Genomic DNA, 7,119 nt, shown 5'->3' on the forward strand with positions numbered 1-7,119 from the left:
TTAGGTAGTCTAGTACTGCAAAGATATGCTTGTTTACATGGGAATAAATCCTACTGAGAGCAACATGGGTGCAAGTTTGCACAGGGTTGCATCTTAAGCGCAGGGCTTGCATATTTCTTCCCAGATGTGTTGTGTGGCATAGGACACAGTGAGTTGACTGTGCATTGTCCTTAATTATAGCTGAGCTTCCAGATTCCCCTTTTCCTTAGCCTAGGTGAAGTCTTGCTGCAGGCCTGTGCTTAGATCCCTACCAGGAAGCTATAAATAGCCGCCTTAGTCAATTTGTTTCATTATCAACACATGGGAGGAGTTTGAATTAAGGATATGGGAGAAGCCCTGCCATTCCAGATGAAGGACATCTACAGTCAGGTGTCCTGTTTCCTACAATGGCTAACTAGATGCCAATGGGAAGACCACAGGCAAGACATGAGTACCATAGCTCCTGGTTCAGCAAACCATGATGCATGTATATTTCCTGTCTTGGGGGAAAAGCTTAACACTGCATCTTATTCCTTATGGACACTGAAGAGGTGGAACTTGCCTTTCTGTGTGAAGGTGTCAATAACCACACTAATATGACTCTTCTAGCCTTTATTGCTGGTGGTCAGCTGTCACCAAGTGAATACCATTTTCTAGCAGAGAATGCAATTTATAAATGCCCAGACTGATTGACATAGACATTTTTAAGTATGCACCTGAGAATAAAGCCAAACAATGCATTTGCAAACACATGTATCCTGCAGGGTCTGCCTCTCAGAGAGTCATACTGTATAAACTAGCCACAAGAGCCATGTTCTATTGTAGATGTTAATATTTCACAGCATGAAGTAACTAGATACATAAAACAGACGCCTTCTGGAATAAAACATTGCTGTTTTATACCCATGAGTATTGTTCATAACTTTACTTGCCAGAACTTCTTCAAAAACAGGTACAAAACCATCAAAGACACACCCAAAGAATTTCATAAGGTAATGTGCATGTCCAGCATAGGTTCATCTTAGAAATAAAGATAATTCCAAACAAACCTAAAAGCAAAGGTCTCTCTCTCACACTCCTTACTGCCTCCATTTTGCCCGGAGCGGTATTCATTAACATATCTTTACTCCCACAGAGCCTGGGAACAAAACCCCAAAGCCCAACTCCACAAGGTGGTGATTTGCAACTCAATAGTCTCCCGTGTGATTTAAGGTTAAACACCTTGTGACATCTAGCAGAGAACAATAACAGTTCATTATCAACCAGTTAAAGCCCAGAGAACACTTATTATAATGTAATGGAAAAAAACTCCAATGTTAGCAATACACATTTAGCCATACTCCATTTCAGTGTCGATTAAACAATTGCATTTGTTCTCCCTCAACAATGGGTAAAACAGTCATCCTGGCATGTGATTCCCAGCAAATGGCATTCGGAGGCATACTGCTTGCAACGGTGGAAGGAGAGCACACTATGCTGCTGGATGCCTCCAAGCTGCATGTTACCATCAGCAAAGGATGAATTGGCATTAGGAGAATCCAGTTTAAAGAGAGGTTCCGGACCTTGTGAATGCAAAAGCCTGTTTGTAGATGAGATTAGGTGCTTAAAACGTTTCTGGGAAAGTAAATACTTAAAAACACTAGATTTATTGTTAATTGATGTATAGCGGCCATTCGTTTCTCAAACCAGTGCTGCAGTTTTCCTTTCTTGCAGCTGTGATTTTGAACACTTAGGGACATTTACTATGGGCTACCCAGTACAGGAATCTATCTATAGCGGTAGTTGGAGGAGTTGATGGGTCTTTCTTGTTGGAAGAAGAATGACAACCTCCTGCAAGTTAAACCTGTTTTGAAATCCGGAAATCTGCTTCAGGTGGAGGTGGCGGCTCAGGACTTCTTGCAAGCAGTGCCATGGCACAAAGGAAGTGGCTTTTTTGGTGGCTTTTTCTTCGGTTTTTGTTTTTACACCGATGCAAAGAGAGGGCTTGCTAATCCTTTACACTCATCCTGGTGGCAGTTCCCCCCACTGTTCTGCCAGACAATACGGTTTTGATTGCTTTTGCATCCTGCCAGGCTTCCCAACTGTAAAAAATGCATAATCAAAAACGAAAAGACACGTCCAAGACATAAAACCGGAGACGAATGCATTGGGGGAAGTTATATATGTGGATGTCTGTTTGCAGGTAATTAGGGACCAGCGCCTATGAAGGAAATAAAATGAGGGCACTGCATAAAAGCTTTGATTAGCGCGGCAGGATTATAAACGGCTGCTAAAATAACACGGGGATAGAAGGAAAATGGGGGGGGGGAGGGAATAAAACTTAAATTAGGAAAGGCTAAAACCATATGATGCTGCTTGCATGGATTTCCATTTATAGCAAAGGCTCTTGAAAGAGCCTTTTCATCCGGCACAGAAACAAACATGAAATATTTCCCTGTTAACAGCTGCAGTCGATAATAAGAGCACCTGAGCAGGCTCCTTTCTGCCGCTTTGGCCTGTTGCTGTGATGATCATTACGCGCTTTTGACCTCGAGCTAACGAAGCAAGAAAGAGAGGCAGAGCCACAGGGAAATGCCAATGATGGAATTAATAATAAATTAAAACGCGAGAAAGCTGGCACTCCTTTCTTTGTGACCCGCATAGAAAGCTGCAAGAATGCTCTCGTGTGGAGAGATGAGGGAAGGGCCACGTGGCTCAGTGGCAGAGCGTCTGCTTTTTATGCAGAAGGCTCCAGGTTCAAGTCCTGCCAGAGATGTAGCGTGGGGGGTGCCATGACCCAGGGCGCAATTTTGAGAGGGGGAGCAAAAGGCGCCCCTACAGCAGGCTCCTGTTGGGTGTGGGGCCAGGGATGCTATGGATCAGCGTTCCCCAAACTGGAGTCTCCAGCTGTTTTGGGACTACAACTCCCATCATCCCTAGCTAATGGTCAGGAATGATGGGAATTGTAGTCTGGAAGAAAAAAAAAAACCCGGCTGGAGACCCAAGTTTAGAAAACACTGATCTGGCTAGAATGTGTCCTTGAATTCTGATAATGCTTCTTGCCTGCCTGGATGGGAGACTGATAAAGGCACATGTAGAAACTCGCCTACTGTACGAAGGTAAAAAAAATCCCATTCATTACTCCGCCCACTTTGTCCTCTGGCCACGCCCACCACTGGCATGAGGCCCCTGAAAGCTCTCGCAGGTGGGAAATGTGGCTTAAGGGTTGGCTGGTGGCAAAGGTAGCCAGCTCATGTAAGCAGCCCCTCTATCAATCCTGGTATGCCCCGTGGAGGACCTTAAGGTCCACAAATGACAACATTCTGGAGGTCCCAAGTCACAACGTGGTTAGGTTGGTCTCAACTAGGGTCAGGGCCTTTTCAGTACTGGCCCCAACTTGGTGGAACGCTCTGTCACAAGAGACTAGGGCCCTGCGGGACTTGACATCTTTCTGCAAGGCCTGCAAGACAGAGCTGTTCCACCTGGTATTTGGTTTGGACTCAGTCTGACCCTTATGTCCCCCCCCCCCATTATGGTTTTGACTTTTAAAATGAGGCTGCATTTTAAATTGCATTTTAACCTGTATTTTTTTAATTGTTTTTCTTTTTTTCTTCTTCTTATGTTTTTACTGAAATTTTATTGATGTTAGCCACCCTGAGCCTGGCTCTGGCCGGGGAGGGCGGGGTATAAATAAAATTTATTACTACTACTATTATTATTATTTACAGATCATTCATATTTGGTCAAGGCCTGTCCCTAAGAATGGGAAAAAAACTGTTGTGGATGGAGATTTATAATACGCGGAGGCTGAATTATCGCGGCTGAGGGAACGTCAACCTATTGTTCCTTCTGGAGTCAGCAAACATGCTTTCAACATTGTTGTTGTTTAGTCGTTTAGTCGTATCCGACTCTTCGTGACCCCATGGACCAGAGCACGCCAGGCACTTCTGTCTTCCACTGCCTCCTGCAGTTGGTCAAACTCATGTTTGTAGCTTTGAGAACACTGTCTGACCATCTCGTCCTCTGCCGTCCCCTTCTCCTTGTGCCCTCCATCTTTCCCAACATCAGGGTCTTTTCCAGGGAGTCTTCTCTTCTCATGAGGTGGCCAAAGTATTGGAGCCTCAGCTTCAGGATCTGTCCTTCCAGTGAGCACTCAGGGCTGATTTCTTTAAACATAGAAAATAACTAATGAGGGCACACTGTTTTGTTGTAGCTATAATTAATAGTGGAATGGGGCACCTTTTTCTGTCCCACCTGTTCTGCACACTTAAATTGCTGAGTACAATACTAAGGACCATAATGGTCATTAGGCACCAATGACCTGTTTTTCTAGCTGGGCCTACCTATCATTATGCTGAGATTACAATTAGCCTCATGGTGTCCTGTTAGTTTTGCTCTGCTGCTTGCGCTGAATGGCTGTCTCGTTGGGTTAAAAGACAAAGGAATTGACCTTCCAGTTCTGAGATCCTTACTCTCACCAAGTGTCAGAGACTGGCAGGACGCGGATGTATTGGTAGAAGGGGAACTGGAATCTGACTTGGGAGAGAGGGGTCAGTGATTTGTGGGGAACTGAAATCAGCCCTGAGTGCTCACTGGAAGGACAGATCCTGAAGCTGAGGCTCCAGTACTTTGGCCACCTCATGAGAAGAGAAGACTCCCTGGGAAAGACCCTGATGTTGGGAAAGATGGAGGGCACAAGGAGAAGGGGACGACAGAGGATGAGATGGTTGGGCAGTGTTCTCGAAGCTACCAGCATGAGTTTGACCAAGCTGCGGGAGGCAGTGGAAGACAGGAGTGCCTGGCGTGCTCTGGTCCATGGGGTCACGAAGAGTCGGACACGACTGAATGACTAAACAACAAGTACCACCCAGGAGGAAAAAATCAGAGGCAGGGGAAGCTTCAGAGCTAAAGGAAGAGGAGGAAGAGGCAGGTCAGGGAAGTGAAGATCCAGGTTCTTCCCCCCCTCTCAGACCCTCCAAGTGTCCCTATTTTTCACGGACATCCCTAATTTACAGAAGTTGACCCGGTTTCTGATTTGATCTCAGAATGTTCTGATTTACCTTAAAGGTAAAGGGTAAAGGGACCCCTGACCATTAGGTCCAGTTGTGGCTGACTCTGGGGTTGAGGCGCTCATCTTGCTTTATTGGCCGAGGGAGCCGGTGTACAGCTTCCGGGTCATGGGGCCAGCATGACTAAGCCACTTCTGGCGAACCAGAGCAGTGCATGGAAATGCCATTTACCTTCCCGCCGGAGCGGTACCTATTTATCTACTTGCACTTTGATGTGCTTTCGAACTGCTAGGTTGGCAGGAGCTGGGACCGAACAACATGAGCTCACCCCATCATGGGGATTTGAACCGTCAACCTTCTGATTGGCAAGTCCTAGGTTCTGTGGTTTAGCCCACAGCGCCACCCACGTCCCTCCCTGCTTTTCCTTAGGATGTCCCTATTTTCATAGGAGAAATGTTGGAGGGTATTGAGTTATCCGACCTGCCGAGCCATCTGAAGGCAATCCTGTATTGCAAAAGTTTGTTTTTTAAAAAGTTTAATGTTTTATTATGTTTTTGTATATGTTGGAAGCTGCACAGAGTAGCTGGGGCAACCCAGTAAGATGTGTGGCGTATAAACAGTAAAATTATCATGATGGAATGGGACGTCCCTATTTTCACCGGAGAAATGTTGGAGGGTATGCCCTCTTCTGCACCACTGTCTCCCAGAACCAGGAGGGGACTGAAAAGGGACAAGCAGAGGAAGTTTCCAAGCAGACCTAGTCTCTGGCTGCATGTGTGTAGCCAGTTGGGAGAAGGTACATAAACTGGCAGAGGGCAAGTTGTCCCCAGTTACTGCAACTGCTCCGTATAGCGCAGACCTGGGAATAGCTGCCTGGACCCCACAGCAGGTGCTTACCAAAGGAGGTGTGCTGGTCCCGGGGGGTTACCATGCGGCGTGGTCCGAGTCCAGTCCGAGGTCGAGGGTGTGGTATGGGGGCTGCCCATCAAGGCTGAAGCGGGGTCCAAGGCAAGGAGTCAGGTGTGATCAGGAACTCTGGCAGAAGAGCAGGACAGGGTGCAGGCAGGAACAGGTTACCAACAATGTTGCTGCCGCAACCTGGGACTGGGCTGGCTGGCTTTTATCTCCTTTGAGGCATAGGGCGGTCCCGGTCCACAGGTGACTCGCCTCTCCTGGCCTGGAGGCGAGCACTCCTCCTGCGGGAACTTAGTTCCCTCCGCCTCTCTGCCCTGAGCCTCTGCAGCTCAGGAGAGGCTGGAGGGTTACTGGACCCAGAGACAACCTCAGCTTCCTCTAACAGGGCTGAGTGTGGAGCACCTGCAGGCAATGGGTCCTCAATCACCTCCGGAGCCAGAGCAGATTCAGCTGGTGTCTGCTCCTGAGGATCAGGCACAGGTGAGGGCCCTTCAGGTTCAAGCCCCAGCCCCAGCTCAGCTGGTCCTGGAGGCAGGGACTCCTGTGCAGGCTAGGATTCCTCAGGTTCAGCCTCTGAATCTGATTCCCAGGCCATCACAGGAGGGAGGCAAAGCTGCAAAGAGGGCAGCATAGTGCTAAAGCAGCAGTATAGTCAATCCAGTGCTCTGGACAATGTGTTTGCACCGCGCCACCCTCCTCCCTTCCTTGCCTTCCTCTCCTCTTCCACTCCTTCCCCCTGCCAAACAACCAGTCAGATGGGCAGGGTATAAATAGTAATGTTGTTGTTGTTGTTGGACATCCCCATTTTCATCAGAGAAATGTTGGAGGGTATGATACACGTCCAGTTTTAATAATCAAGAAAATAGTTCACAGTCTGCGAAAAGCTATACAGTGGTACCTCCGGTTATAAACTTAATTCGTTCCGGAGGTCCGTTTTTAAGCCGAAACCACTTGTAACATGAGGCGCGCTTTCACTAATGGCGCATCCTGGGGCAAAGTTCTCAACAAGGGGCGTCTAATTCTGGGTTAGCGGACCTCGTAACCCGCAGCGTTCGCAAGAAGGTACGTAACACGAGGTTCCACTGTACGATGTAGAGCCAGCGTCGTGTAGTGGTTAAGAGTGGTGGACTCATAATCTGGTGAACTGGGTTCGATTCCCCGCTCCTCCACATGCAGCTGCTGGGTGGGCCAGTCACACTTCTCTGAAGTCTCTTAGCCCCACTCACCTCACAGAGTG

This window comes from Podarcis gaigeae (assembly GCF_964106915.1).
Source record: "Podarcis gaigeae genome assembly, chromosome: 4".
Lineage (NCBI taxonomy): Eukaryota > Metazoa > Chordata > Lepidosauria > Squamata > Lacertidae > Podarcis > Podarcis gaigeae.